General features: G+C 40.1%; 1 long non-coding RNA gene across 1 annotated transcript; it reads left to right on the plus strand.

Annotated features, from left to right (window-relative positions):
* Positions 1-12,530: 12,530 nt before the first annotated feature.
* On the plus strand, positions 12,531-18,100 carry LOC116783210. Its single transcript, XR_004355564.1, has 3 exons — positions 12,531-12,724; positions 16,864-16,944; positions 18,022-18,100. It is a non-coding gene; the product is annotated as an uncharacterized LOC116783210 (long non-coding RNA).
* The last annotated feature ends 2,971 nt before the right edge of the window (positions 18,101-21,071 follow it).

Here is a 21,071-nt window from a genome sequence, read left to right on the forward strand (position 1 = left end):
TGTGACTTGTGTGGTATATACTGTGCTATTAAGCTTCCTGCCTATATTCTGCCAAAACCAATTTCAATTAGAGTACTGTATTTCAAAGACTTCCCCCCCAAAAATTCTCTTTAATGTATCTGTATTTGACAGTGGTATTATTTTGTAAATATATGTATGTGTTTAGCACAAACTAAACCAGAATGGGGGTGCTGGAGAAGAGACAGTTCTCTTTGGGCATCTACTAAAATTTGTTTTTTTCCCCCAAGAAGTTATGAAAATTTTTTTCTGTTGAAACACTGTATGTGGCTTCAGTGGTAAATTGACTTGATTTACTTTAGATTTGTTAAATAATCTTTTATTTCTATTGAAACTGTAATGTTGGATGCAATCTGATTCTTTCTGTAATATCCTGTTCTCAAACTTCTATCAGCATGTTTAATATAAATTGCTATTATCAAATTAAGCTGTTGCAATTTAAAAATGTCTAAAAAGTGTTGGGTTTTTTTTCCTGTCATATGTAAAGTAAATATTGTGACAGCTGTCTTACTCCAGACATCTTCATAATCCTTCTGGTGGGATTTCACATTAATGAGGTTTTTCTGCCCATAGGTTTGATTTCATGGATGTAGGGCTGCCTGGGTGTGTGGCTGGGTGTCTGTGCTTGTTGCTATTAGATTGAGCACACCAGCCTATAAATGTGCCACCTCTGCCTGAGAGCTGACCAGGGCCAGGACAAGAAATTTGGTGCCTGTCTTCAAAGAAAGGGCTGTGAAGACATTAATACAGTCTTCTCATGAACATCTGAACCATCAGAGCACCTTCTCTGAGACTCTGTGAAACACACACCACTCAGCTTCAGCTGTCCCTTTGCACAGAGTCCAGGGATTTCTGCTTGATTATTGACATGGCTTTGGGGCTTGTGTGTGTCACTTCGGCCAAATTTCCAGCTGGGATGTTTGTCTGCGTGAGATATGGGCATAAGATTGGAATAATATCAAGTCACCAAAGACTATGGTCTGTCTCTTTCTCCTAGAAGCTTTTCCTAAACCATTTCAGGAAAGAAAAATAATTCTCCAAAGTGTTATCTGATCCTCCAGAGACTGACTGGTGGATATCAAGAAAGGGCAGTTAGCTGTAGCTACTCCTTATAAGTTCAGGAGAGAGTGAAGTCAAATTTCTGTTTAATAATAATTTTATTTAATATTGCAGTGAAGTGTGCTCTTTTTTTCTTTTCTTTTCTTTTTTTTTTTTTTTTTTTTTTTAATGCCTGTGAAAATGCTATAGGAATTGAGGAGTATTTTATATTCTCAGGGATATTGCAAGTCTCCAGACCAAAGTATGGAGGTACCTGGTTTTAGAAAACTGGTCATTTTAAAACCAATAAAGAACCAGGAAAGGACTTCAGAATAAGGCAAACAAATACGAAATAATACAGTCACTCTTTCAAAAACTGGTCATTTTAAAACCAATAAAGAACCAGGAAAGGACTTCAGAATAAGGCAAACAAATAGGAAATAATACAGTCACTCTTTCAAAACTGCAGCTAAAAGTAAATGTCTGTTCTGTCAAGTGTCCAACTTAGCCTCAATCTATGGGGCAAGGAAGGATGTTGAGGACTAAAACCTACAGCATTTGAAAACCAGAAGTGGCTAATAAAGCACAGTTGTTGGCTGTGGTTTGTTTTGATGCTTTAACCCCCCAAAAAGGCTGACCCAACAAGCTGAAACTCCTAGAGAAACCATCTATAATCTTTTTACATTACCACTAACACTTCAACTAATAATTAGGAACTCCTCTGGTTTTCACTGTCGCTGTATGAATCATTTGGTTTAAATGTGGATAACTTAAGTAAGTCTAACTGATTCTGCTGGAATCAGCAAATTAACCAGACAATTTAATCTTCTCAGCCACGTTTACCTGGCTATAGGAAATGTGGCACAGACATTTTGAATGTTAATGGGAGGCCTGTAAAAATAAAGGTTCCTCTTATTTTGTAAAGGTCAGCAGAATGAATGGTACGATTCATGTCACTTGAAAAAATGAAAACATCTTGCAAAGTGTCAGAAGTGAAAAAAAAATAGTATTTAAAATGAAGAAACGTGAAGAAATTAAGTGAAATGGGTACAGAATTTGCTTTGGGATTAGGGATGAGCAACTAGAGGGATTTATACAAGGAAAACAGTTGAAAATGGGGAGACAAACCTAGGCTAGGAAAACTAATTCTAAATAGACAATTGGTCTTTAATATCTTATTTTCCTCTCCCCCCCCTTTGTTGCATATGTGGTCATTTGTGAACTAGTATATTTATTGAGTAACAGACTATATTACATAGGCTAAAGAATCAGTTGTGAGGCACAAAACTTTATTTAAAGAAACCTCTATGACTATTCTCTAAAGGTAAAACTACTAAGTGTTGAAAATCACATTACTTTTCCATTGGGAATAAAATAGATGGGCTTGGCAACTTCATAAAACAAGTAAATGTAGGATGCATTGAGTTACTATTTAAGTATATCCTTGGAAGTAGTTTGCTTACTAGAAAAAAAGAATGTGCTCTACCTGTCTTCGGACATGTCCCTTTGAATGTTGCATTTCCCACCACGTCCATGTTTTGTTGAGTTTTGGTTTTGTGGGGTGGTTGTTTTTTTTTGTTTGTTTATTTTCTTGTTTGTTTTTAGTTGGTTTTTGTGGGGGTTTTTTGTTTGTTTTTTTTGGGGAGGGTGTTGGTTTTGGTTTTGTTTTGTGTTGACTTTGGTGGTTTTTTATTTTATTTTATTTTATCTTTATTTCTTGCTTGAACTGTTAGTTGCTGTTTTCTCCTTTTAGTTTTTCTTCCATGCAATTGCTTCAGTGCCACTTTCCTCCCTGCTTGACCCCCAGACTTGGCAGCATCTGTAGGTCAGCAGTGCTTTGTGCAGACTGGAGAGGAATTGCTTTAGGCAGCAGAACTGGCTGCTTTGTGTGGAAGGAAATTCTGTAACTGCTTTTGTGGAAGCAGCTTATGTTTCTCACCTGAGAGACTACCAGTGGTTGAATTGGTTCTGTTGAGCTGTCTGTGGGTTCAGAGTCCTGCATTTATTCAAAGTGCTCTTAACCAAAACCACCATTTAACATACTTGCTTATTTGAAGATTTGGAGGCCATCTGCTCTAAATGAATCCTCAGGTATCGTTGTTAAAATATCAGCAAGGGATATCACTCAAGGCTGGAGTGCCCTTGCTCTAATTTCTGTGAAAACACAGACAAGGAAATATTCCCTACCCAAAAGAAATGAAATGAGTAAGACAAAGCAAACAGAAGCACCTGGAAGGGAAGGAACTTGGTTGGAGTAACACAGTGAATAAATCCTTGGCAGCCCTAAAGGTCTCTTGAGTTTTGTGTGGTTGATTTTTTTTTTTCAAAAACTAAATGCAACGGTGATTTGAAATGATATCCACAATGCCAGAAATCCCCTTTTTATTTCTGATTATTGGACCATAGCTGGAAATACCCTTTCTGCCATAATACGAGAGCTCACTTACCTGCTGCAGTTCATTAGCCCTATCACTTGCCCCTCTTTCTTCAGCAACCCTGTGATCTAGGAAAGGTGTGAAAGAATAGAGGATTTGTCTTGCATCAATAACTGTTTATCAGAGACAAATGAACCCCAAAGTGAGGAAAAAGTGAGATACTTTATAGTGGCCTAACTTATAGAGATGGTGGCTTTTTTTTAAGAGCAGGAATTTGGTTGATTTTCTTTAATAATGAACAGATTGAACTGTAAATCAGTTTACCTGGTGTCACAGATATGTAAGAGGAATAGAAACAGTGGAGACCACAGGCATACTGTGTTTTCACATTGATTTTTCATCTGGTTTCCAATTACTTCCAATTCCATATTTGTTTCCTCACCCATTTTTCTAACTTCCATGGTGGTATTTTGAAGTGCTGCTGAACATCTTTATGTAGAAGGTTTCCACAAAGGTGAATGAATGAAGTGGTAGAAGTACCACCCTCTCTACCTTCTGATGGAACACACAGATCCCTCTGCCTTCCCCTCTCCCCCTCTGTTTCATACTTGGCACCTTCTCTCCTAGAATTATGTGGAAAAATAGTCATTAGCACTGACAGGAATATCTATCTATCTATCTATCTACCTATCTATCTATCTATCTATCTGTCTATCTATTTCTCTCTATTAAGACTTGGGCCAAGATTTACACAAACTTAGATTTTTAAAAGCATTTTTCTTTATAGTGATTAGGTCTCTGTTCCAAAAAGCATTTTGGAGTCTCACTCATGCAGGAAAGTCATGAGAAAGCCACCACAACTCGGCCATTACCAGCTAAAATCAACAGTTCCACTCTCCAGTCAAAACAGATTTTGGACATCACTTTTTGTAAGTGGAAATCTTCATGTACCTTCTGCAATACACAGGTTATATTATTGCCACAAGCAAGTTAACAATTCTGGAAACAGTTGAGTACTAATAACAGACTAACCCTTAATCAAACACATTTTGCCACATCATTACCCTCATGGTGGTTCAAGCAGAAGAAGACTAGGCTTCTAGTTTCTCTCCTAAATCTATAATAACCATTTTAGTGTATGTAGTCATGATAGACCCCATGTCGTGGTGTTCTGTCACATCAGCTGCCTAGTTCTCCTTGGTTTACAAATAACCTTTCTTTAGTAAAATTACCTCCTTTTTCTACATTAATATGAGGCTCCATCTGCAGTAGTGGATTCATTCAGGTGTTGTAAAATCTTTAAGTGAGCATTTTCAAATTTAGTAGCACCTAGAGGTCTAAGTGAGGGTCAAAGTCCCATTGTACCAGGCACTGTAAAAACTCACAATAAGGGGAAACTTGCCTGGAAATTTCTCTTATCTAAATGTGCAAGAATAGCCAAATTCAGGAGGTGAAATAGTGGTGCAGAGAAGAAAATATTTTGCCAATGTTGTGTTATAAGACAATAGAAGAGATAAGAAATTGAACCATAGTCCTCGTTCAGTGTCTTATCCAAAACCACTGTTTCCGTAATAGACTATTAAACAGTAAGATTAAATATTTAAATGAAGGCAAGAAGTAAGGTAAAACCAAATACCTCAAATCACCTTTCTGATTTTCATAGTGCTCTGGGCTTTTCTTTGCTGCTGTTTGCCTGGTATTTGGGCACAGTGTTGACTTGAGGAACGTGGATTTTTACTCTGCCTCTGTTATGGGCTTTTAAATCTTCCTATTCTTTCCAGCAGGGAGACTTCTGATTGCCTGTTCTCTTTTTTCTGGTCGGGAAACTGGCTGTGATTTCATTCAGGACACACCTTCTGCAGAACTCTCATGTTGCTGATGCATCTTGTTTCTTTTGACCCCAGAGCAGCTGGGGTGCCTTTCCCTGGCTTTGGCATTTTCCACAGACTGCCTGCCTATGTGCTCAATCTCCATGGTTTTCATTTTCCGGTTGCCCTCACTTCTAACAGCAGTTGCTGTGGCTGCCTGCTGTAACCTGTGTGCTGCTGCAGACTCACCTGGCAGTTTTTCCATCATGTGCCTGCTGGACTCAGGTTTCCCATTTCTGTGCAGTGTCCTGGGGCTGGGGCTCCTTTGCTGTAGGGTGATGTTTGTATCTGGGGCTCAGCTGGTGCTGGATCCTAGTGATCGCTTATACCTGGGACTTCTGCTGGTGAGGGACAAAACCCTGACATTGCAGTCCATACACCCCTAAGAAGGGGCCACAGCCCAGGAGTGCTGAGTTAAGAAAACCTCCCAGTAAGAAAGTTATAGTTGTTTCAGGATGACTCTCTCCTGCTTTTATGCCTGCCTCTGCCTCTTCTGACCAGAGGAGGTCATTGAGGCTCCTTGCCCCTCTTGCTCATGGGCAGGGTGTTTTTCACCTGGCTTTTTGTACTACCATGTGCAGATGGTGCTCTGTAATGCAACATCTCCCCTCCCAGCCAGCTGCTGGTCCTTCAGCTTGTTCTGTGCAAGCGTGTGTGCAGAGTGTGATTTTTTTTCCCTGCGAGTTTATCTCCTCTTGCTGTCTCTGTGCTTTTCCTTGGGATGGATCTCAGCTGCCTGCTTTACAAACCAGGACCTCTCCTGTTTCCTGGAATAAGGGAGCCACAAATGTGCCTTTACTCAAAGAATTTTTAACTGCTCCAACTTATTTGTTGATGTGTGAGTTCTTGGGTCAATAGCATGAGCATGCAGCTCATATTTTGCTGCTTAACATCTAGTTCAAGGTTTCTCTACAGCCCTGTTCTGTCACAGGAGTTGTGGCAGTTCATGGTTGGCATGGTGTGGACAGGAGCATGTGCCTTCTGTGTCCTTTCTTCCCAATCAGACAGCAAAATCTCCACTTTTCTTTTCTCTGCCCTGCTCCCTATGAATAGGTTTCTTTATGGGCTTTGTTGTTGCCACTCTTACTTGAGCAGTGCTTGAGCAGAGTTGTAGACTCAGAAATGTAAGTACTGCTTTGTTTGCCTGTTTAATCATAAATTCTACCTGGCTGGCCATTGGTGCTGTGTTTCTCATATATTTAATAGGAATAATAAATGAGCCATAATCTCTGAAACTACATTCCCTTCATGCCAGGGAAATTATTTGCAGAGATGCTGCAGGTTCAGCTGTCTCTCCATTTAAGCACTCACACGTGCTGGTTTCTTGGCCTCTTCCATCAAACTATTCCATTTAGGATTTTGCAGTTTTAGAATATAGCAGGAAAAATTAAAGGGTCCTGATGCTTGGAGTCTTCCCTACTCTTTGCTGTGGCTCTTTCCTGGATAAAACAGAAGAAGGGCTGAAACAACACAGGAATGAACTAATGGTGGGTGTGATGGTAAAAACAGGAGTGAGACTACAAAGCAGTGAGTGCCATGCAATGCTGACTACAATGTGAAGATGTCCAGGATAACAGTATCTCCAATGCCTAAACTAGGAACTGAGAGATTTAGGAATGAAAATGTTCCTCAGTAGAAGATCACGATTTCCTTATGTATTCTGTTTCTTGTCCTGGATGACAAGTGCTTAACATTGATAACACCAGAAAGAAAACTCTATTTTCTCCTTAATCTACAATTAGACATGCTATATGTCACTTAAAGTAACTTTTAAGCAACTAAAACAAAACCAACCCCTTTGTGATACTCCTCTCTTTGGATGAAGATTTTTTTGGGGTCAGATGCAGAGTAGGGTGACACAGACATCTCCATGAGCACTGTCCTTACACACTGCCAATCCTGAGGGCTTCTTTGCAAAGTATCTCTGGAGATACTTTTTTCCAGCTCATGAGACTCAACTATGCTGATCTTTCCGCTGATGACATTTTAGGTTCTTTTCCTGATACATATGTTTTGATACTCGCATGACATCTGCTAGTACAGAAAACCAGGTGTGGTGTGACGAAGATAAGGACTGTGTTACTTGAGAAGTTATATAATCTTAAAATCTGTCATAGGAACATGAAGTACTGGAGTTAAAATAGAGTATTTTTAAGTCTTGTTCAATTTTTATTTTTGTTTAGGATAAATGTTTGGGTGTTTTCACAAAATGACTGGAATTATGGGCATTCTGCTAAACCCTTCAGCTTTCCCACTTGGTTGCTTCATGAAATTCCCCAAAGTTTTCCAGTTGCATGATATGTTGGGTTTCTCTGTTGCAGCTTTATTGTGCTACACTTTTCCTCAGACAAATGAAATCTTTGGGAAATGGCACTCCCAGCAACGTCCCAAAGTGCAATTGCCGTGCCTTTGACTTTGTCAGCCGTGAAGACAAGCGTGTTCCGCGACTGGACGTGTGCTCTTGTGTGGCTTAGAGAATGAGTACAAAAGATGGGGTGGTTTCACAGAGTGAAAGGAAAGGGAGCTCTATAAAAAGCAGACAAGCCAAACACCAGGGTTAAATCTGGGCTTTGAGGGGTAAATCAGGTGAGAGGGCAGCTGAGGTTCTCAGCTTGCAGCACTGTCGCACACTAACGAAGCCTTTTGCTCTGTGTTATGCTGATTGTGTCAGGCTCTGCGTGCCCTGCTGGTTCCCCAGAACAGCACAGACACCTCCTTGGCTTTGCCTTGGCACCAGCCAGGCTCCCAGCAGCTCTGAGGAGCAGGAGCAGGGGTTGTCCTGGCGACAGTCCAGAAGGATGCAGTATTCAGGGTATGTAAGATCTTAGAAGTAAATAGAAACTCTGCATTGTTTACTGTCCTTTATCCTTTTTTTTTTTTTTTTCAAATGTGCAATATACATCTCCTTCGGAATCGGTCCCAAGTGATGGATGTTCAGTCATTTCATGTCATGCCCACCTGCTATTTTCAGGCATTTCAGAAAATAACTGGTTTCACAATGGGGTTGCAACACATGTCAGAGGGACAGGGACATTAGGGCGAAATTGGAGAGGGAGGAAAACAGAAATGCATCCAGAGCTGTTATTTCATGTTAATATGCAGATGTGTTTTATTACATAAAGACATAGGGAACCATGGAGAATTTGCTTTGCTCTCCTCACTCATTTTGTCCTGCTCCTATTCCCCAGTTTTGCATTATGTCTCATTGTTGCATGTTCTTGTAAGCAAGAGTGTGTATTATCCTTGAGGCACCATCTGTTTGCTTTGTGCCTGTATGAGATACCACCATGGGGACCTGGCACTTGTGGCCTCTGAGTGGTCTGATGACACACATTAATAGCCTGATAAATAGGGTAGTTCTGTAGTTCCTTAATACTCCTGGATTCAGAGCGTGAATAAAACAAGCTCCAGTACAGGGAGCCCTGAGTCGATTCCTCAGTCAATAGGAATTGGTGCTGGTTTGGAAAAACAGGTGAAGATTGTAACAAAGCATTTGGATTGTTACAGAAGGTTTCTGTTTGGAGTATATTTGGAAAGAGTTTATTTTCTCATGCAATGCAGTATGAAAATACAATTCTTATTGCTCATTTCAGCCGAGTTAGAATCTGATCCAGCTGTCTTTGAGCTGCAACTGAATTAGCTCCTGAGTCAGTTATAATCCACTCTTGAAGTGTGATAGGAATCCCATTTTCCCTGACTCATTTTTAGCCCATTGTCAATAATTCAACACGTTCTTCTATAAAGATATGACAAACTCAATTTTTCCCCATGGCAATTTAGAAATGGGCTTTTTAAGCAAGAACATTTTTCTCAGACCATATTTCTTGGGTTGTTTTGCACAGCGCAAAACTCAAACCCACAAAATAATAATCAGCAATATTTAGATTTGTTGGAGTCCACATTTTGTGTGGTTGTGTATGTCAACATCTTTCTTTTCTACAATGCAGGGATGAAGCATATCCAAAACCAGATTTATCAAAGATCTCTTTAGTATTTAAAGAGAAATATATATATATTTAAAATCCAATGTTTTCTGAATGAAAGCTGAATTCTGTTTGCTCCAAGCTTTCCATTTTCTTTCAAAAAAAGCAGCCCTGAACTTAAGCTATAAAAAGGATGAAGCATCACTGTGAATGCCTCTCGAAAGAAAAAAATAGGACACCACTTGAGGGCAGCAAACGCTCAGCTTCTCTCTGGTGATCTAACAAAGTATTATGAAGAGACATGAAGCTACTTTTATTTTCCATTCATTTGCCTCGTAATTTTTGACTTGTCTTACAAAGAACATTGTTTCCAAATAATGGCACTGAGAGAAAGAAAATATATTTTATTGCTGCAAAAATAAAATAAAATAAAAAAAAGCAACCAAACAAAAAAAACTGAGAAGCAACAACAACAACCAAAAAAAAAAAAAAAAAGGAATTTTGTTCTGTGTTTTTATTTTTGCTTTGGAATTCAGTAAAATGACAGTGCTTGGAAATTTTTTGAAGGTGGCAGAGAAAAAGTTCATTTTCACCAAATATGCCCTAGGAATGTTATATGCCATTTCTGTAAAATCTTCACGCCAGAAAATGCAGAAAAAACATATGAAGTTGAAAAAAATATTTTTTTCAACATAAATGATAGTGTGAGATCATGTAACTTTCAAATACCTACAGAATGAAGACAGTGTCAAAATACACATTTGAGATGTCAGATTAAATCTGCACAAGAACCTTTAATCCTAGCATAGACTAAATTCTTACAGCACTTGATTTCACAACCATAACTTTTTCCAAAAAAATGCTCAGTTTTAAAATGCAGCAAAATGATAAAACACAGTTCATCATCTGGAACTCAGTTTGTGCCTTCATGTTCTGCTAAGAGCTTTAGATTTTAGATTCAAAGTAGAGATTTTTACCAATCAGGGTAAAGGACTGATCAGCCATGGGGTTATTTGGGAACTTGCTGGAGAAACCCATGGGGGTTTTTTGTGCTTTACAATCTGATGATGATGATGGTGAAGTGCCAGTTTCAATCTATTTTTTTTTCTTTCTTCCCAGTACCACCTTTCCTCGGTTGACCCATTTTGCACCTTTTCTTGTACCAATTGCTACCTTCCCTGTATAGACCTTCCATCCTCATTGAAACTTTCCATTTGTCCATTCTGTGGTTTGGGCTGCTCCCTCTCAGCCCTTCTCTTCACAATCCTCTTCTGAGCTCCTTCTACATGTCAGCAGTTCTCCTCCTCCTTGCTGAAGCACAAGGGTGGGAGCAACCAGAGTGCATCAGAAAGCACTTTTAGCTTAAACTGCTCTGCTCGGTGCTGCAGCATCCTCAGCTGGTTGGAAGGTGTCAGGAGCAGGGACATCCTGCTCAGCCCCATCAGCTGCGAGTGTGTGTGAGTATTTTGGGACCTCAGAGGCTTGTACAGCACAACTTGAGCAGATTTTCTCATGGGCTGTAAATACCAGCACTGGTTTCACCCACATCTTTCCTGAACTTTTAATTTCTGGTCAAAAGCACAGAGTTGCTGGAGAGTTATGGTGGTATTTATTTTAGAAGAAAAGTGAAGTTGATTTACCATTTTCAGAAACGAGTGAAATGTATAAGCTAACTAAAAATATATCTGCATAGAGAAATAAAATTTAAATTCAGTGCTTAATGCAATTCAGCACCATAATAGGCAATTTCAGTTCATGTGAGGAAAGTTTGCGAGATTGAATTGAAGGCAGGCTTATGTAATCGAAAATGTAAGAGTTGTCTTACCTGTAGGTGTTGTTATTGGCGTTACCTCTGTTCTGTTTCTCTTGTCTGAGGTCATATTGCCCTGTGGACACACAGGAATATGGAAAGGGGATAAATGGAAGAATGTCTCTGTTTCACAGATGGAAAAACACACCATTCAGCAAGACTGTTGGTCAGTGTTTTCAGGATTTAGCATTGCTTTTACATTTTTAAATTCTCAGCTTTTGTTGTCCAGAAAGAAACTGAGAGAGAGAAACTGTCTTTTCACAGTGTCTTTACGTTTGTCCCTCCTGCCGAATGTAAACTGGAGCTCACAGACTACTTTTCTAAAAATCAGGTCTTAGGTGTTTCAGATGAAGTCTGCAGAAGCTGGCCATTACTGTAATCTTTTTTTTTTTTTTACACTATCTTGCACAGGAAATCTATTTCAGAGCCAGAAATACAGATTGAATCTCAGGGCTTCTACACCTTTGGTTCAGCGGCAAGACCATCTGTCACTTCTAATTCCTGCTATGAAAAAGATGATCTAGTTATCTTTGATGGAATAATTCTGAAATTGCAAGCTACATTCTTCTCCTTTTCCCCAATTAGATTTTCCTCCACTCCTACATGCTCGAATCTCTGTTTGAAGGTTCAGCCCTGGATGAAGCTAAACTCAAAGACAACGATGTGTTTTTAATCACTGTCTCCCCACTGGATATGATTTAAAGTTGCAAAACATGCTAACTCCTCTCACCCAAGCAATCTTGACTTGGTTCCAAAAGGGAGACAAATCTGAAAACAGGTGAATTCCTTGTCATTTTAGATTTCACTAAGGATATGCAAAACTTTTGTTCCATTTTAAGCTTGAGATATGTTTTGGAAGGTGGATTTGTAAGGAGGGGCTGGATATTTTTTCAGGCATGTCTACATCTTAACCAGCATCTGCATATCATTCCAAGATGGCTTTTAAATCTTCTGGATTCACACTCAGCTTTGTTTAATTCTCCAAGGCAAAGTTCTCTTTCTCATAGGACCATTAAATCATGACTAGATACTCTTTCATAATGAGGAAAAAAATCCAGTGTCTTTTTGGAGAAAACCATCCTCATCCCCTCATGTTTCATGAGACCATAAAGTGTTCACTCTTTCATATACATGTTTTCTTGGTGCAAACTGCAGATAAAAAGCACATGATATAATTTCATCATTTGTGTGGCCTTATTTATTGTGACTGTAGGTGAGGGAATGTTTCAGGCTATTCCATCCAGCTTTTGGTTTTCCCACCCATGTAAACATAAACACATTCCTGTAGCTCTAACTCACTTATGTTTCTACAGTTCAGGGCATTTCTCTGCTGTTAAAGTTTAATGAAAATGATTGAAATTTTAGGGATTAACGACCACTTGGCAAAAATTCAGCTGGTATCTACTTTGTCTGCACCAGTTCTTCCAACCTTCTTTCTACAATGAATAACTAAAAAGGACCAAGGAGTTGGAAGCTGTTTCTAGGATACAATGTGCAGCACTTCATACTCTTGGCTCACTCTAACTTCAACCTCTCAGCTCTGTCATTTTTTTCTGTTTATGAATTTAAAATAGTTTTATGCCACCAGATAGTGAAGTGAAAGCAATAGCATTTGTCCCAGCTGTGGGTGGGATCACCTTGCTACCGTGGTGAAATCGAAGGGGCTGATCTTCACAAGGATTTTGCATTAAGGTGATTTCCACACCTTACTTATCCTGCTGTTTGGTTAAAACCTTTCCTGCAGTGAGTTCAGAGGCTTTGTGTATGTATGTGAGTGCACAGCGTGGCTTCTCCACAGTGGCATTCCAGCTGGCAGTTCCTGGAAAGCTGTATGGAAAGTCACGGTGAAGCCCCAAAAACTACTGCAACAGGGAATTAATGAATGACATGATCTCTCTGCTGCCATCCCTACCTGTGCCATCCTCTCTGAGCTCCAGCACTTGTGCGTGGGCAGAATGAGAAAGAGATCATTCCTTTTTTGTAATCCTTTTTTTGAGGGGAGAACAAATTCCTTGCGGGGCTGCTTTTTTTGGGGGCAGTCCAGCTGAGGGAAAGAAAAGGTCTTTTAAACCGTGTTGCCACAGGTTGATCTGGATGTAAACACTTTGGGTACATTGATCCATTGTAAACTCCTGGAACAGGAACAGGATGCAGGTATGGCAGACAATTATTATAAAACAATTGCTGCTCTATATCCAGCCAGTTTACAGCTTTCTGGTGTCCCCAAGATATAGGTGTTGCTTTCATGTTCTTGGCAGCCCTCCACCCCATAGGTCAAGGTCCCTCTTTTTGACCAGGAGCTGGCAGGAGGCTCACAGGTCAGTGGCAAAGGGCTGTGAGGAAAAGCTACCCTCAAACTGGAAAACTGAGGAGATATTTTTGTCATTAATTTCAGGAGACAAACCTCCTCACCAGCATTTTGCACTTGCGGTACGTGATTACTTTGAGATTTAGGAAGCAAAAAAACAGTAATCATTAAGAGCAGTATATTAAATGAAATAAATTTCTCCTTGTGCTGTTGACTAAAGAACAGGCAATTTAGCTGCTCCTAATTATGAGGTTATGCCTTGATTTTTCTAAACTGAAATGACAGTTTATATAGACTTTTTTTTTTTGAGGTAAGTATGCACTTTTCAAAGGTTTTACGCAGATGAACTCTTTTATCTCTCCTCTGTCCACGAGTGTCACCATGTACAAGTGATTGAAAATTGTGGTGTAAATCTTTGTGCAGCTTCTAGCCAATACAGAGCCTTGGATACACAGCACATACCCGCTGCCCTGGTGTTTAGCAGAGGGGTGTTTTTTCTCAGCCAGCTCAGGGAGGGCAGATACACACATTCACTGCAGGCCCATGTTTGGGATGGCAAAATAAAATAGTTCCCATAGTTATTCCTAGAAGTTAATTAGCTGTGACAGTGGGAAAGTGACCACCTCATGATTCTTGGATATTTATAACAAGGCTGTCACTTGCTAGGTTAGCCAGGTCATAGAGGAGACAAGGGTGTGAAGTCAGGTTTCTGGCAGGACACAGAGCTGAACCTGCATCGTTGTGCTTCCTTGCCGTTGCTTAGATGTTGGCAGAAAGGATCTCTTGGTGCAGCATTTGTAACACTACACCAGTGTGTGATCCCTATCTTTTGGAAACCGTGGCTTCAATGGGCTGCAGAGCTCTGTGGGTGCATGTGCATTTCCTTCATCACATGCCTTTAGAGTTTGACCTGCGATTGCTGAAATGGAGATTTCTTTTCTACTCCCGCTTGCATGAGCACAAGGTCAGAGTTCCAGGGGCAAAGCAGAGATCACAGAGGACGTGAGGAAGGGCTGTGGTGCCATCCCTTGGTGTGCCACCTGCTGAGGTGGGTGCTGGAGCATTCACCACACCCTAGTGTCCCTCTGTACCATGTGCTGGTTGTTCCATGGGGGACAGAGACAGCTGGTTTGGGTGGTTTTGCCTCTACTTTGTGTTTTAGTAAGTGGCACTGCTGCTGTCATGCTTCAGGACTTACCATTACCGTGCAGTTTCCTAATGAATGAGATGTTAGAGTTTGTTTGACTCTCCAATTTTGCCTTGTAATCAAGACTTAATGTGCTAAATGTGTTTGCCATACGCTGGTATCAGCACAGCTGAGCATGACCTGAGCAGCTGGGAATACTTCTGAGAGCATTTTTTGTGTTTTTGAGAGTTAAAAGAGGAAAACAGTTACATCAGTGGGAAAAAAAAAAAAAAGGCACTCAAATTACACATTTTGTGCAAATCACAAGTTTTTTATTGGTAATGATAAGGTAACTTGGAAAAGATTACTTCAAAGATCTGTCTCATTTGAAGTACCACTTATGAATGTTGTCACTGCTCAGAAAAAAAGATATCTCACACTAAGAAAGCTATGAGTTACCACCATGACAAGGAGAAAGCACAGAAGTTGCTTCATTTTTGTCTGTCTGTCATTATGGTCCTTCAGTTTTAGTAAGAAAAACTTTCAGACAACTTCAGCATGATTTGCAGAGTGTCATTCCTCTATTAAAATTTCCTGCCCATAAATAGTGTGCCAAATGTTGTAGTGGGTTTGTCATCTGCCCAATATTCTTCAGAGAAAGCAGCTGACTGTTGGCTTCCCTAATTATTTCTTCTTCTAATATTGTTTCCTCAGAGCTAGCTTGAAGGGGGAACAAACCCCAACTATATATAAATAATCCAGTAAAACCAGACATTTCTGTCAAAAAAAATTTAGAGCTTTGGAACAAATAATAATAGTTTCATGCAAATTTCTCTCCCTTAATACTGGCAAGATTTCAATAAGAATTTTCTGAGAAACATTTAATTTTATTCCACTGAAAGGTGGGACAGTGCTTTTTGCGTTGCTACAAACCCCCACTGCAGAGCCAAGCTGGGAAACTGCCAAACATCTCATACCTGCTGTGACAATGGGGAGCTGTATCAACACACACAAACCCATATTTAACTAAACTGTTCAATTGAATTCTAATCTCCAGCTAATCGCTAAGGTTAGAGAAAAAAAATATCTCCCTATTCATGTTTTATTTCTAAAAAATACCTTTATGAGGTAATACAAGTGCGTGAATGGATGAGAGACTAAAGCACAATACACTGTCTACAAAGCTAAATGAGCTATGGGGGTCACATTCTATCAAATATCTCACCCATGAAACTTTCGCTTGAAAAGAACATTTAAATGGAGATTGGAAAGTCACTAAGGCTTTTTGAGACAGAAGGTTATACAGAAGTGTGTCTTTGGTTTGCTGCACTCCAAGCATCCCTAAGACACACAACTCATTGAGATTACAATAGGAGAAGTACCAGCAGACAACAATTCATGTGTGGTTGGGTACATTTTGTGTTCAAAATGGAACTGCAACCTCTTGAATGAAGGTTGTGTGTGTGTTGTAGGGGATAGGGAGACCTTTCACCTTTCCTACTGCAAGACTATAATGCAGAAGAAAGCATGCCATCTCTGAGTCTGGGCACCAGCCTTGGCATCTTCTGTGTGGCTTCCACTATCCAAATGAAATTCTTCCCAGTACTGCTTAGTGGGGGATATTACAAAAGGAAAGAGATGTTCCTTCCTCAGCTTCTTCGGTGTCATAATTTGAAGTTAATAATGGGCAAAATGTAGGGTTAAAACACACAGTCCTTAAGTCAGGACTTGTTACACAGCACCTCATCATCCTTTACAAGCCTGAATGGGTACCCTTCCCTGGCTTTACCAAGGCAGCACTGATGTCTCTGATAAGAGATACATCTGTGGAGAAGATACCTACCTGTTACAGAACCAAAACATAATTTCATATGAGGATGTTGTGGAGCAGTTGTGTAGAACAAGATATTTGGGTACAGCTGGTTCTCAAGCACAGCTGCTGAGGTCTCTCACACACCAGTAAAATGTATGCAAACCAGAAAAGTCTTCTCCGGTCCTCCTTCCTTAGTTTCAGGTGCTTCACCTTCTGTCTTGGGTCTGAGTTTCTATCTTTTTTGCAGACTTGAAGGGCAGTCTGATCTGTGCTAATGTTTTGTTGGGGCATCCCACAAAACTCTTTGTTAGTACGATGGCTCCTCTTTGCTGATTTGAAGTAATTCCTTGCAAGCAGCTCATTCTCATTCTGGTTTTCCTCCCTGCACAGCAAGGCTGGGCGTATCCTTAATTTAACCTGGCAGTGAGAAGTACTGGCACATACTTTTAACTGAAGTGACTCTTCCTGACCCAGGTTTTATGCTTGCATGCAAACCCTGTCAGCAAAAATAATTTTCCAGTGTCTTTCCATTTGTTCTGTTACTATACCACGTCTTCAAATCCCCACTCTTTCGGCACAAACAGGCCAATGTGACCTTCTTGCCAAACGATTGTTGAAGACTACAGCTAACAAAGTGTTCTGGGGGGCTATCAAGTGTCTCCAAGGTAAGGCATGCATAAAACATGAGCACATAGTTGTAAATAACTGGGCTCCTCTTCATTTATTTTAAAATAATGATGGTTGTTTAACTGGCTTAAAAGGGTTACTCTTTCACCCCTAGCTTGTTCCGAGCACCGTGGGAAAATGACAGGAGCACTGTTTAGTTTAAGGGACGTAGTCATGCAAAACCTTTGCTGTACCTTGTGGGGGAAGCTGGAGCGTTTCAAGAAATAATGAAGGTGTGAATCATCACATTTCTGAATTGCCTGATAAGAAAATCTTTTAATCTCTTGTAGTAGCGTAAGGACTCCAATTGCTGCAATTCTCTTCATAAATTGTGCAATAAAATATGGAATAAATCATTGCAAAAGAATCCAGGATTATCAGCAGTCTTTTCCTTTGATATCAGTATTTCTGACCGGTGTTCTTTAAAGGCTTTTGCTTGTTAGTTTAGTTTTAGGAGACAAATAAACTAATTAGTTCTCTTTTTTTTTTCCCCACTTTATGGTCTGTTCTTGGCACACTTAGGAAACATTTCAGCTTGAACAGTTCATTTTCAGTTGTGCCCGTTAGCAGGAATTATTTCCATTTTTCAAAAACAACATTAGAGAACAACCAGGATGAGATACTGCTTTCATTAAAAGTATATGCAGTGGATGAGGAGTTTGGTTGCTTACATATTTTTTTAAAATATATTTTAAGTGGTATTCAAAATGTACCAAAAAAATTTCGGTTTTATATGTGTGTGTTCAGTGAAAAAAACCCTCAAGAGTTCCCTTCTGAAAAATATTCTCATTGTTTCTGGAATTTGGCTCCACATTTTACAGGACATCATCTACAGTCTTTTATCAAGGTTTTATGTTTTTATTTATACAAAAATCACACAATGCTATAGGATGTCAATAAAGCAAAGAGCTTGGTAAGATTTAGGCTTCAGGGGATTCCTTTTATGATCAGGAAAGACATAAAATCAAGTAAAACGCTCAAATTGGTAACCTCAGAACCCAGCTTTGATATATGACTCTTCTCATAATATGCAATAAGACTGATTAAGCTTTATCATTTCATTTATCACTTCCTAGGCAGCAGCTGCCCATTGGCTGGAGAGGAAATCAAACGTTTATCCACTGCTACCTTTGCCTGTGGATGGTAAAAAGGTATTTATAATATAAGGCAAAGTCCTGCCATAAAAGATTAGAACAGTGGAGCTAGGCAGCAAGAATGAACTACAGCCATAAAGAATAGAGTGTGAAATGTTTGGGTTGGATTCTGCTGTGATTTATCCACCAGCTTTTTGCTCAGTTTGCTGCACATCCTGTCAGCCTGCCCTGGGTAAGAGCTACAGAGCAAGGGGCAGCTCTGCTGGGTGCCCATGAGTATCCTCCCTGCACACTCATTCCTAAAGGCACATTTTGGAAGTTTTTTGGTTTTTTTTAATCACTTGGATACATTTTATAAATATTTGATGAGTGCGTGAAAAAAAAGTGAAAAATCACTTTAATGGTAAGGTTGTTTACGGTGCTTTAATGTATTTGGTTTATTTACTTTAAAGTGTGAGGTAAAATACCTTTGTGTGCAGATTAAAGCTATGTGGTGTGCTCTGGCTAATTGTCCAGATGTGTAGCTCAGACGAGGGACAAGCTGCCTTGGCCTCTGTCACCTCCCTCACTTCATACAGCCACTAACTGGCTTGGGGAACCACACACGGTACAACCACTGTTTGTTTGTCAATCATGAGTAATTTCTTTCTACAAATGATTCCCAAACTGGCTTATGAAGCTGCTTTGGATGCTGGAGGGAAGAAGCTGAGTGACCGTGAGCTGCTGGGGGTGAGTGGAGAGCTGAGGGTGAGGTCGGTAGTGACATGGAGAGGCCACTTCTGCCCAAGGTCCTGGGCATGGTTATGTCTCTGGGAATCAGAGATGTGGTAGGCTGATAGTAAAGTGTCTCTGAGAGGATGAGAGAAGGCCTGAAGGTGAGCTGAGACTCCATTGTAGCTGAATAAGGGGATCTGAATAGGTGGTGAAGGCACATTTTGCAGAAGAGGTAAGAAGACTGAGGATAAGACAAGAAATAGGTGAAAGACAGCATCTACCTGGTTTATGTGCAGTTCATAGGCTGAATGGGAGAACTTAACAGGCCTGAACTCTTCTCATGGGCTACTAAAGTGTTGAGATGGGGTGCATGGGGGGATCTGCTCAGGGTTGGCCTCTGTGCAGATCTGCCTTGTGCTGAGATCAGCTGGCCTTGCCTGGAGCTCTGTGATGCTGTATTGAGGTCACCTTGCTCCTGCTCTGATTCCACTCATGAGCTCGTGGTTCCCATCATACAGAGCAGTGTTGCTGCAAAAATGATATGGATGCCTGTGCATGTGTGATCATATTCTATCTATAATGGACTTTAAATACCATCTGATTCAGATACAATCTAATACAGGACGATGTGTGAATTGCTTGATTTCCCCTTAGGCTTCTTTAAATATGAGGCAATGGCACAGCAATCTAGAGATAACCTAGTGTAGAAAAATAATAGAGATGCTTCTGTTGTTCCCTTGCCATTTTTACTTCCTTTCTTTTTCTTCGAAACCACCGGTTATTTCCCCGTAGAGCTATGAAATAACAGGAAACAAGAACACCCCAGCTAGGCAGTGTCTCTTCTGCAGAACTACGGGAGATCGCATCCTGTAAAAAGGTTAATGAGGAACTGAGACTTTTTTTGTGCCAGGATAAAGAGAATTACTCGCTTCCTAGTGCCCTAGAAGCATTTGTGAAATCTTTTAGGAAATGGTATAATGTATTTTTAGTGTAAAATGAAGCTAGAAAAGAGTTGCAAAAAGCTGTGCCATCAGCCCTGGATTTGATACATCCAACGTTCAGCAACTGCAGGTTTCTTGCTTCCTTATTTCTGAAGATGGATGCAGAGGACTTCAGAAAATATCCTTTTCTCATTTCCTCGTGAGACTCTCCATAGGAAATGCACACCAGCCAGTGTGTGTGAGCTAAGCTGGTGCTGGACACCGATCCTGCTGGACACCAGGCAGAGAAGGCAGCTCAGTCCTCTCTTACCTACCTCTGAGAGGACTTTAGTGGCTGAGTACCCACTGCCATTTCCCTGCCTTCCTCTCCTGGCTCACAGAAGCTGCTTCCAGGGCTGCACACTGTGAGATACTTTTTTTTTCAATCTCTGCATTTTAATTGCACATCCTCCTTTTCAAAAGGTTGGATGTTTTGAGATAATGAAATGTTTCCACAGGTCATGCTGCTTTCTCTTCCTCTGGATTCCTCTATTAACAGAAAGCCACCAGTTTCCAGAAGAAAATTGTCTTGATTTCTTTATAGCCTCAATCTGTTCTCACCGAAGCCACTGCTAAATCCTTCTGTTTATTTTTCAGGGATACAAAACTGAGCCAAATGCCATCAGGAAGAGATCAGCACATATATTGAACGATGAGCAAGGCCTGGGGAGCCTAGTTAAGTAATTCATTACAGCTACTTTGAAATTCCTCACCAAATAGGTTTGAGTTTGATTTTTTGCCAGAAATACTAGCTTGCTGAAACGGAAACATTTTGTGGCAATGTACTAATTTCTGTTATCTGGAAGGTTATTTTTTGAGTTCCAGGTGAAATTTTATGGGGAGAAAAGGAAGCAGAAAAAGACTTTTTATCTGTAATACTGTGCTGAAGAAATGTAGCTGCCATGGCTTCTGGGCTAGAATTGCTTACAATTGTCTGAATGTATCTGAGCAGATGAACTTAGCCCTTGATTCCAGGTCTAAATTGGAAGGTGCCTGAAAGACAGGAAAGGGGTTGGACTGGATGATCTTTAAAGGTCCCTTCCATTCCAAACCTTTCTGTGACTCTATGAAGTATCTATGTTTGTGATGTGTAATTACTAAATGTTCCTATTTACATCAGGTTATGAAAAATAATGCTGGAGTTAAGAGGGCCATCAATCTAAGGAAAGTAGAAGCATCATTTAAGCCCACTCTTTTTGTAAGGAGCTGCATTCCACATCATAATGAAGTGTGACATTCCCTGTCACAGGGTACAATGTTAATTCAGTGCTCAGAAAGCAGTTAGAGACATCACAGAAGAAGATCTTGTAAAGAAGTGTCAGAAAAACTGATTTTAGT

The sequence above is a fragment of the Chiroxiphia lanceolata genome, chromosome 2 (assembly GCF_009829145.1).
Source record: "Chiroxiphia lanceolata isolate bChiLan1 chromosome 2, bChiLan1.pri, whole genome shotgun sequence".
In the NCBI taxonomy this organism is placed as follows: Eukaryota; Metazoa; Chordata; class Aves; order Passeriformes; family Pipridae; genus Chiroxiphia; species Chiroxiphia lanceolata.